Consider the following 12364-nt stretch of genomic DNA (forward strand, 5'->3'; position numbering starts at 1 on the left):
GAAAGTTTGCCATTGCGTGAAAAAAAAGATTGGAAAGGTTTTGAATTCCAGGATATTGGATTTCATAGAATTATGCTAATCCCAAGATGGCAGAACATCTGGAAAAGGAAGGAAAACAATATAATTGGGTTCCGCTCACATATGCATTTGATATGCTGCAGAACACTATATTCATTGATTATGAGCCAATGCATTGACTTATGCCTGTTCATAATTTTTTTTAATGAACATGCTTAGTCGCAACCTGCGTTTCTGCGTTTTCGTGTACTTCTTTCGAGGCTAGTGAAGTAAGTATTTTTAATGCTTACAGTTTTTTTTTTCACGCCCGCCTATATAATTTCACTTGTGTGAGTGAACATTACTTTTTTCCCCGTGCACAACTTATCTTACACATTTGCATCTCCACTTCAGCTGCTGCTCAGAAATGCTCAATTTCCTGAAAGTTCAAATAAAACTTCTTTTTAGTTCACTTGAGGTATTAATTAACTTTTGAAATATTTTTATTGAAAAAATGTTGACTTTTGTTGGACTTTTTGGTTTTCGTCTTAAATTTTGTCGGCTGATTTTTCGTGTTTTTCAAATGCAATTCAGAATATTTGGTGTGGTTTCTTTCCAAAGCTTAGTTTTTTTATTAAAAGTTTAATTGTGATTCGAACTATTTGCTCCTTTTTGATAAAAATATGTATGAAGAAAATGTATGGGATTTGGTTATCTTTTATTTCTAGATGCTTAGGAAATTTTTTTCAAAAAAATTAAGTTCTCAAAACTAATTTTCTCAAGAACGTTTTTTTAATTTGAGAAAAAGGGTCACCAATATAAATATCACCTACTCTTCTGTACACGTGATTTTGCATGTAAAATTAACCTGTTTTCACCGTACCTCACTTTCTACAGCCTTCGAAAAAGTCTGTCTGGGGAATTTTGTACCCATTTTTGAGTTTGTTTTTCATTTTTTCCAACACTACCTTTTCAATATTCAGATTTTGGTTTTAATGGATAGAACAGGTTGTTAGAAGCTCTCTGCTTTTGTGATTATGCCCTGTTTATTTCCTCGAAAAGTTATGTGCCTCGGATAAACATTACTTATGATTTTTTGTCCTTTCAAACTGTTTAATTTTCTCGAAAACTAACCTCCCTAATCTGAGATTTTTGATTCAGTGGTAAGAATGGGTTGCGGGATTTTTTGGCATCAATCAGGAAAACAGATTGAGTGATGCTCCCTTGCTGTAGCGGCTATGCCCATTTTTTTCACAAAAAGGTTATGACCCTCGGAAAAGTCAATTATTTGATTTTTTGACATTTTTTTAAACATATACATCTAACCCTAATCTGGGATTTTGGGTTCATCAAAAGAATGAGCTGTGAGAATTTCCCAAGCATAAGATGCTACGCCCAAATTTATCACAAAAAGTTTTGGCCGTGGAAAAGTTTTTTTTAGTTAACCGTAAATTTTTCTCGGAAGATATCCTGCCAAATGTAAGATTTTGTATTCAATCAAAAGAAAAAGAGAGTATGTCCTGTATAAGCGGTTACTTCATTTTTTAAAGTTATGGCCCTCAGAAATGTCAATGTTTCGATTTCTTGTCCGTTTTTTGAAACTTTTTGAAAAAAAAATTTCACGAAAAAAGTTCAATAAAATCTAATATCAAGGGTTTTATCGAAGCATAAGATTTTGAAAAAGCCTCCGTACTTATGCGGCTACGCCTTAAATATTGAAAAAAAAAATTGTGAAATTCAAATTTCTCAAAAATTTTACTTTTTATTTTTATTAAACACAACTAAACTTTTTTTGGTAAATTTGATTAACCCTATTTTTTCCTGATTCACTATAACAACTTCAGAAAAATCAATTTGGTAACTCAAATTCTCAATTTGTAAATCAAATTCAAAAGAATCATAATAGAAAGACAAATTTTTGATTTAAAAAGCTTGAAATTCTATCATGACTACAGTTTCGTGTTCGGCATAACGAGTCTTTGCCGCTGAATCACGTCGCGATTGTCAATGCTTGCTCAGGCTGTTTTAGAGCCTCATCCGAGACAAAAGTTTCAAAAAATTTTAGTATTGTTTTCAGCTTAATTTTTCCAAAAAACTGATTTCTTTTTTTTCGATTTAACTATTTTAATGCAATGTTGTAATTGTATCGCAAGCGTTGTGAAGCTCCGCTTTGTCTCTGCGTTTCGACAGTTTTTAATTTTGATTTGTTTCATGCCTTCTAACTATTTCACGGTCTCGTGAAAAATCAAGGAACGTTTTTTTTTTGGTTTTACGTTTAGTTTTGTTTTTTCTTCATAATTTTCTGAAGGCTCTAACAAGTAGAATTTTGTTGTTTTTAAGGGCAATGATTTTATATTGAAAACCGTTCTAAGCTTAAAACTTCGTTGCACTGAACAAAAAAAAGTGGTATAATAATAGAACTCCTGGAACAAATAGAGAATCCCGGAGTTATATTGTTACACGAATTTTTTTGTTCTTTATCATTTTAATCTTTATCGAGCTAACATCGGATTAATCTTGCTACGCGCATGTAAAACTTTCGGTTCTACTTGACGGAAAGTTTCAACTCATCTCGTCTCCATTTTCGTCCCCTGTGGGGACCTTGGACCTCGTCTCTTCAGGCAAGCTTTTTTTGTACCTCGATATGTTGTTCGTGGTGATATACTTTCCACTTATCACGCAAGGGATCTTTTCCCTTTTCTCCTCGTACCTCCCCGTTACCCTTTCGTTCTTCAGCTGTTCTGTCGCGTGTCCTTTTCCTCTGCAGGTTCCTCTGTCTAGCACTGTGTCTTGCTGAGAGGGTCCTGTCGCATTTCGGGCAGCATCCACTTTCTCCTCCCTGGATCAATTTGTAGCGGTTTGTAAGGGCGGATTGGCTATCAAAGGGGCCAGAGCACTCTGGGCACACGTACTGAACGTCTTCCTTCCTATCTACCCGTCTCTCATGGTTCGTTCTCCCTTCTCTCGAAGCACATTCTCCCGCACCCTTCCCACCTTTAAGGCCATCATTCGATAATTCCCGTTTTCCCCTGACACGAGATCAAATTGGCTTAATGTCCCCCCGATGCCAAATACACTTTTCGTTCTCCCAACCATTGGATACTCCTTCTTTGCTTAACCACTCCTCTCCACACTTTCCTGTCTTCTGTCAGATTCTCCGAGTTGTCGTCTTCGAGTCCCGCCTCCCTTATTAACCTTCTCCAATAGCTAAAGGTATTACCCCGAGTCGTACCTTTATTGGTTCTCCTTTGTTCCAAGACCCTAGGACCACCTTCTTTACTATTTTTTGATCAGGCAGCCTGAGTATGTGCCCAGTTCTCTGTAGGGCTGTAATCTGAATTTTGGTACGCAAGGACTCTACTCCCAACTGGCACCTAATTTCAAATCTATTTATTCTCTCTTGCATTCTTATTGGAGTTCTGGGCTTACTGTGGTTCCACACGAATCTCTACGCTTTGTCAGCTAAACTTTGAAACTTAGTTATGTCTGTCAGTGACCATTACCTTACGCTGCAGTCGAATAACATGGTCGGTTCGACCTCTGCCTGTACTATGACTGAACGGGTTCTCTTTGATCCAGCGCTTTACTTTACTCCAGGCGTGGAAACCTCGTTTAACCCAAGCTGCCCTGTCCTCAAGTTTACCTATCCTCGTTCCAAGCATCCTGGTGTTCTGGGCATTTTTTGTTGCAACTCTGATGGACTCCTCTTTACCATCGTGGCGTTTCTCTTCAAAGTCTATTAATCTCTCTTTACTACTTCCTTGTCTTAGCAAAAAATGATTCCTCCAGCACAAAAGGCATTTTATTGCTGCTCCGAAGGGGTCTGCTGGTGTCTATGTGGGAGGCTTCCTCCCGGCGTCCACTTCCACTCCAGTCCGCATTCTAATCCCCTTCTATGGGCGTCAATCTTCCGTTCTCTTTACGCTCCTCTCATGGCCTCTGCATGATACACGTTAAATAAAAGGGGCGAGGTGGCGTATCCTTCTCTCAAGCTCCTTGCTGGCATCCAGATTTCGCTTAGAACTTCCCGACCTTTTACCCTATAACGTGTCCCTTCATGCAGTCCTTTTAGTACCCATTTTACCTTCTGTGTCATACCCAGCTTACCCAATATACCCCACAGTCAGGGTTTGTTAGTTCTCGGGCAAGCTTTGGTTATGTCCAAGGGTACGGCACTTGGCCGGTCCTCTGTGTAATCCACGCTATATCCGTATATTCGGCGAGTCTCTTCTTCGATGCGAATTTTTCTTTGCGTTTCGTCCGCTGTTGCACTGCCCCTCTGAAACCATTCTGGTTTTCGTCCCTTGCACCAATGTTTTCTGCCCTGGTCCTTGTCTCGATGTTAATACACGAGCAATCAGCCTGCTTGTCGGTGACAGTAGACAGACGCCCCTGTAGTTGTTCCTATCGTCCTTAGGTCATTTCCCTTTTTAGAGCGGTATAACCCATCGTTCCTTCATTTCTTCCGACCATTGTTCTGGGTCCGTGCTCATCAGTCTCGAACACCTTAAAGTTACACTAGTCTAAGTTCGTTATGTCGATGAAACATACCCCATCATGCCCGGCCGCCCCATTACGCATTTTCGTTATTTCCCTTTCGAACTCGAGCCATGTCATTTCTTCCCCGAGTTCTGCGGATGCTTCGTTAGCTACAACGTCCGTGCGTGGGGGTATCATTTCTAGGGTGGCGATTATATATCCCGCTCTCTTTCATATCTATGTTCAGATACCTTCATGAAGTGTTTCCGGTTCATGAAGTGTTTCATGTCAGTGACCATTACCTTACGCTGCAGTCGAATAACATGGTCGATTCGACCTCTGCCTGTACTATGACTGAACGGGTTCTCTTTGATCCAGCGCTTTACTTTACTCCAGGCGTGGAAACCTCGTTTTAACCAAGCTGCCCTGTCCTCAAGTTATCCTCGTTCCAAGCATCCTGGTGTTCTGGGCATTTTTTGTTGCAAATCTGATGGACTCCTCTTTACCAGCGTGGCGTTTCTCTTCAAAGTCTATTAACCTCTTTACTACTTCCTTGTCGTAGCAAAAAATGTTTCCTCCAGCACAAAAGGCATTTTATTGCTGCTCCGAAGGGGTCTGCTGGTGTCTTTATGTGGGAGGCTTCCTCCCGGCGTCCACTTCCACTCCAGTCCGCTTTCTAATCCCCTTCTATGGGCGTCAATCTTCCGTTCTCTTTACGCTCCTCTCATGGCCTCTGCATGATACACGTTAAATAAAAGGGGCGAGGTGGCGTATCCTTCTCTCAAGCGCTCTGCTGGCATCCAGATTTCGCTTAGAACTTCCCGACCTTTTACCCTATAACGTGTCCCTTCATGCAGTCCTTTTAGTACCCATTTTACCTTCTGTGTCATACCCAGCTTACCCAATAAACCCCACAGTCAGGGTTTGTTAGTTCTCGGGCAAGCTTTGGTTATGTCCAAGGGTACGGCACTTGGCCGGTCCTCTGTGTAATCCACGCTATATCCGTATATTCGGCGAGTCTCTTCTTCGATGCGAATTTTTCTTTGCGTTTCGTCCGCTGTTGCACTGCCCCTCTGAAACCATTCTGGTTTTCGTCCCTTGCACCAATGTTTTCTGCCCTGGTCCTTGTCTCGATGTTAATACACGAGCAATCAGCCTGCTTGTCAGTGACAGTAGACAGACGCCCCTGTAGTTGTTCCTATCGTCCTTAGGTCATTTCCCTTTTTAGAGCGGTATAACCCATCGTTCCTTTATTTCTTCCGACCATTGTTCTGGGTCCGTGCTCATCAGTCTCGAACACCTTAAAGTTACACTAGTCCAAGTTCGTTATGTCGATGAAACATACCCCATCATGCCCGGCCACCCCATTACGCATTTTCGTTATTTCCCTTTCGAACTCGAGCCATGTCATTTCTTCCCCGAGTTCTGCGGATGCTTCGTTAGCTACAACGTCCGTGCGTGGGGGTATCATTTCTAGGGTGGCGATTATATATCCCGCTCTCTTTCGTATCTATGTTCAGATACCTTCATGAAGTGTTTCCGGAATTCTTCAGGGCTGAAGAATTCTTCCTCTATTGAACTGTTGTCCCCTACTCCGATTTTCCGCAAAGTCTTGTATAGAGTCACCATGTCTCCCCGGGGTTCTGCGTATTTGGCATCTTCGACAACGTCCACCCACAACTCCCTTTCCCATAGTTTTTTCGCATCCTTGTTACGCTTGCGCGCGTCTTTCTTTTCCTCTCTCGCATTGGGGATGCCGTGCTCGATATGCCGTGTTAGGTGCGTAATCAGTTCCTGAAACTTTTATATTTCCTCCACCTTCATGTCCAGTCTCGGATTTAGGTTCTTCCCGCTCTTCTGCCCACACACCGTAGCCCCTACCTTGGCACATACTTTCATCGTTTCGCCTCAATCTTCGAGGCTGTTTGCCTGATTTTTTATCGCATCGCTATACTTCTTCGCTATTATGGGTTCTTTCAACCTATCTCAGTCAACGAATTTTGTCCTCTCTTTTGGTTCACTGTGGGGAATCGCCCCGAGATAGCAAATAAGTCTCTTAGCCCTTGTGGTCGCTTAGGTCATTAGCACCTGTACTGACCTCCCTTACTCTTCGGCTCCTCTCCTTCTGTTTTACTAGAAAGCCATCTAGCTCATGCCAGGATCCTGAAGCCGATTCTTCCAATTTCCTCTATTTTTATGTTGAAAGAACGAGTTCGTCCGCGTTAGCTGGTTGGCGTGTTAACATTCTATCAGATCTTTTCCCGCCGTGTTGGGCCTATCCAGCCACCGTCCACGCTTCTCTTGTGTGTCTCCAACGCTGGCGTTAAAGTCTCCACTATAACCAGCCGGTTGCTTCACATCATGTGTTCCAGCGCTTCTATATATTCAGCGAATTCTTGGGTCAGACCATTTCACACCGGTTGGTAAGTTGATAAGAACCTTACGCCGTTGACATCCACTGCTGTGCTCCTCTTTCCCCACTGTCTTTTGCATCCCTGTTCACTCCACTCCACCGCACATTCATCCCTTAGGAAAATGCCACTCTTTTCCCCGTGTACTAACACACCGTATAGGTCTCCAGCCTTGATCCACTTGAAACATCTTGTAATTTCGAAGAGTTCCGGAAACATGGCGACCTCGGCGGAGTTCTTAGCGACCACTTTCAGTATTTATGTAAATCTATTCCAGTGTGGGAAAGCCACTCGTGCTCTCTATATGTTCAACGTCCAAATGGTGGTGTTTGCTCGAATCCCTATCCGCCTTGCTTTCTCTCTCCACTTCGTCTCTTTTCCCTTGCCTCCTTTCATGCCTACTTTTCCACTGTGCCCTCCTCTTGTCACGTTTCCTTGAGCTCGCGCTGTCTTGGACTGCCACTTCTTAATCTTGTATGACCGCTTCTTCCAAACAGCATTTCGCTGTAAAGATGGTGTCCCAGCGACCATCTTCGCAATCGTTTGGTGCCTCCCGATCGTGGTTGCTATTGCCTGCGCTTTCTCCCAATGGTCGGCTACTCTTTGGGTGAGCTGTTGATGAGAGGAGGATCGGCCTTCAGTGTGGCCTAAGTTAAACACGCTGACGGGCTCCTCTCACCCCTGGTTCGGGTGTTGTTAGCCATGATGCGAGCTTGGATCTATGCTTCTCCCCGCGTAAAGGGACCCTAACATTGAGAAGCAGAAAATTCCGACTTAGAATCAAGGTAACATCCTCCGCTTCTTCCCCGAAAACAGCTTTAGGGGGATTTTAACTTGTTTTTTTTTACGCGAAAACAGTGTTTGGAGTTTTCTTCTACAAGCATAGCATTTTGTTAGTTTTGAATTTCATTTGTTTTGAATTATCCATGGATTTTACAGTTTCGATTTTATTGAAGAAAATGATGAGTCACAATACGAAGCAATTTCATTCATAAGATTTTATTTACGCACAGTGTGCTTGTTGATGGTAAAATTGAAAACAATGTTTTTTACGTTATTGGACCGAGGGAACTAAGAAAGAAAGGTTTAATTGTCAGCAAATAATTTTAATACAACTTAACCCTTTCATTTAAGGTCAAAATCGAAATGTATAATTTCAATTTTGACCTTAAATGAAAGGGTTAAGTTGTATTAAAATTATTTGCTATCTATTTGGTTCGTCGAAATATGTTTCTGCTGAGCTTGCTATGGTTCCACCGATGGTGCCTCACATGGGCTACGAGAAGGCTCCGAAACTTACAGATTTTTGCTTGCAAAGCTTTTGAAGTCGGCCAGGCTGCTCTGCCTGCTAATACTCATTCTACTATTTCACTCCAGCTTTAGCTGTAGCCCTGGTCTTCATAAACGTTCCCTCTCCACTCTGAAAATAAATCGTAACCAATTAAGTGTCTGGTTCCACGTATGTGGTCTGATATAATTTATGTTTAATGGCCTCGAAACTCTTCTTTTTATCTCACACTGGAACTCGCGGGCACAAATTGCCTTCTTTTGTTCATTTCTAATTACTGACCCATAGCAGCATCCTTAAAGAACTTTCAAAAGTTTTGACTCAAAACTAATCCTTTTGTGTAACCAGTGCCAGAATTCATCCACGAAAGAAATCTTAAAAACACTGCAATTTTTCACAAAATTTTGGAAAAGTATCCAACTTTGCAGCATCACTAGCTGCGCATCAATTCAGAAGAATTCAAAGAAATTAAGCTGACAAAACAAAATCGTATCTTTCCCAGGTCCTTCACATTGAAGTATCCCTTAATTTAGAATTGAATATGGCGACGGTCGTATTGCAATATATGAGTCCTCGCAATGTGAAAAGTTTAACCTTACTACTGACTGAACACTAAAAGCTATGAGTTTGAGAGATAGCCAGTTTGGAGAACTTGTTACTAGTAGCTTCCAGCCCAGATCCATTGGGCCTCAGAGTTACGCCTCATCACTTTTAATATTTTAAAACCTTGTGATGCTATTGTACTGGGGTTTTTGGTCGCGTACTGGTCACCGTGGATCCCAAACCATGAAGAAAACCGTTATCGTGAAGTACTCCAAAACTAAATTACTGGATTCAATTTGGCGCACCTTAATGAAGTCCAAATCAGAGTTCCTTTTAACTCATATGCACAACAGTTCTCTCCTAAAATTTCCCTCGCTTCTAAGTTCCTTATTCTTGATCCTTACCTTCTTTGCTGAATTCCGATCAATGCCCGAGGTTCTCATCATGTTATCGTACTTATTGAATTAACGCATTGTTAACCACATAGTACTTTTCTCCGATAAATACATGAGTTTCCTCGATTTAAGGAGATAATGTCCATCTTCTTCGGTTAGATATAAGTATTTAGACAACCGCGTATTCAGACTGGTCAGTATTTAGACAAATACTGTTTCAACCAATCAGAATCGAGACAAAGAAGAAATTAATAAATAATTTTTATTTATTTTGGATTATTTAGGTCTTTTCTCGATTCTGATTGGTTCATACAGTATTTGTCTAAATACTGACGAGTATGAATACGCGGCTGTCTAAATACTGGCTGCACTCCATCTTCTTCGCTGCGGTTCATCCTTCCACCATTGCAGCAGTCAAAAATTTCTCCATTGTGTGAGGCTGAAGGTAGCACGTCACCACATCGGCGGGCCCTGCTATTTCACCCCGTATTTTTTTCCCAGAGTCCGCTATGCGTGTTGCTGAAGAATCTTGGCTGCCCTTATAAGCAGCCGGTGGAACACATCCCATTTATTTCAGCAAATTTCGAAACGCAAAAAAGATTCAGAAGAAAAATGGCTTCGATTCCTTGAGACCTGTGATTAACAAATTGGTGCCAGAAAGTTCTTGAAAGTGTTCAGCTTCTGCGTAAACAAATAGAGGCCTGTGGAGAGTAGTCACCCTTTATAAATTGGCTTCTAAAACGTCGTTTTTTTATTAGACAGCCAAAGTGTTCAACAAACATTTCACTTATGCATGACACAACAGACAAGTTACTCCGGGTAGCTAGACGCGGAATAGACAAAATGAGTTTGTCTCATAGCCCTCAGCTCTCTTCTCAACAAATTGAATAAATTGGCATCGTGAAAGTACTCACTCGGTTCAGTCGCTTTTTTGTAGGTGGGCTACTGCAAAAGCGACTGAAAATAAATTGAATTAAAACCTTCATTTGTCAATAATTTTTTTGAAAAATATTCGAGTAAATATCAATCGCAGAATCAAGTCCCGCATATGCAGACGATTGAAGTTTATGAGCAAACGTTCACATTCTTTTAGTTCAACTTTTGTCATATATCTTTAATTAGTTTTTCTGAAATGCTTGTGAAAAAGGTTCTCTTTCATCTGTGTTTACTCCAGCCAGCAGCGTAGTGTATTAGTACGAAACTTCCTTTTATCTAACCTGGCTTGCAAATAAAAGTTTTAATAAAAAGTGCTCACATATTTGGTGGCACTCTGTCTGTAATCACGATCTGTAGCCTTGGAAATTTCATAGCATCTGTGCTCTGCTTTATTTGTGGCTAGTGTTTGTGATTTATTAAGCGCCCATGCCTGAAGTGTTACTGTGTGAAAATTCATCATCTCTAGGTCGTCGATGGAATCTTTTTTTTTAATTCAAGAAAAAAGAGAACTTTTTTTAATTCGAGGCTTATTTGTACTTTTTCTTTTTGCTCTTTATAGAGCTGCTTTTTGTGTTTTTCTTGCTAGTGTTTGCAAAGCGCAGGTTCGCCTCTGTGTTATTAACATTTACTTTTCCTAGAGTGAAGAGTTTTATGGAAATAACAGAAGTAAAAAATGTATAACTATTTTGGTATGCTTCTTGCAATGTATGGGTGAGTAGAAGCAGTAACCGTAAAGGGAACAAGTTCAAGTTTTGTTTTTGAAACCGAATAGGGGTGCCTACGACTAGCGAGTTTCAGAAATTATGAGTGATGAATTTGAACTAACTTCTTTAATTTGGTTTTATACCGACTACGATTGAACAATCACTTTAAGTTTTGATACAGAGCTTGAACCTTATGTCATTAACCTGTCTAGACTTAAATCTGCTGCTTTATGTTTATTCAAACTTGAGTTTTTTTTTCCAATATCTTCTTTTATGTTTTCAGATTTATATTTTTGTCTTTGAAGATCACAAATTTGTCTTTCATTTGATAAAACGGGCAGTGCTGTGTAACCAAATTCGGTTCGTTAACTGTCCCCTCACTGTTTTTGGTGCTTCATATTTAAATTCTCTTTATATGCAAATTTACCATTAACAATGAGAAATAAATTCTTCTTCTTCATTGTGACATGATTTTTGTTATATTTTGTTATTATAATTGCGAACAGGGACTATCAAAGATTCTTGGCGAGGGAGCATAGGTTCGAAGATTAAAAATCTGACACGTTGAGGTCATAAATACGTCCTTGATTAATTTTCATGTAGGCCTTATTACCGGTACCCAGATAAGATATCCTTCTAATGAGATTATTTTCCCTTCTAATCCAAAAAAGTCTGAAATTTTACGTCAATTGGTAATCTAGTAATCGAACAGATGAGACGAACCAAAAATAAGTTTATAATTAGATCAGATGGACGCAATTCATAATGGACCTCTAAACAGAATTAAGTTGTATTTTCCCAGCTTTTCTGACCAAATGTATTTTCCCGACCAAATGTATTTAACCATCTTTTCTGACACACTAAAAATGGTTGACATTTTTTTCTACTATCGGTGTTGTGAAAACTTATTTTGTGAAGTGGGCTTTTCTGGCATTTTTACTCCCAGGCCTTTTATTTCAGAATCTGTGAAACTGGCTGTTGATTCAAGGGAAAATGCCGTTTTTTTTAACACGCTAGCTTTTTTGCGTAACAATTTTTTTTTCTCTAATCTCATGGAATTCAAACGAAAGGGTTGGTTATTATTTTACGACGTCGATCCTTTTTTAAAAAATTTTGTTCGTTACTTCCCACGCATGTGAAAAGTTACTAGAAAATTTTTTGGTCACCTTGGCCGATTTTAATGAAATTGGGCATGGACGAACTACCTAGACCAGAACATTTAAATGTTAATACACAAACTCGCGATAACTTTCAATATAACATAATAGTTCATGTAAGTGTGTGTTCATGAATTTCAATAATTGTTCATGAATTTGTGGAATCGGTAGCAAACTAAAAACTTCAAAATCGAGCAGGAATATTCACTTTAGGTTAGAAACATATTATATAAAAGCGTGTCTGTACATAACAGTCCCACACAAAACAGTCCGAAAAATCACAGCAAAATACAAAAAAAAGCTGTCCCATATAAAGCAGTCCCAAAAATAGTCCAAAAACAGTCCCATTGATCGAAGTGAAACCTGTTCCAGAAGCTGGTAAGAAAATTTATCTCGGATAAAGCACATTTTGATTCCAACTAATCCGGATAACAATAGGTAGTTTAGCAGAAAA

Source organism: Symsagittifera roscoffensis, chromosome 2 (genome assembly GCF_963678635.1).
Source record: "Symsagittifera roscoffensis chromosome 2, txSymRosc1.1, whole genome shotgun sequence".
Classification (NCBI taxonomy): Eukaryota; Metazoa; Xenacoelomorpha; order Acoela; family Convolutidae; genus Symsagittifera; species Symsagittifera roscoffensis.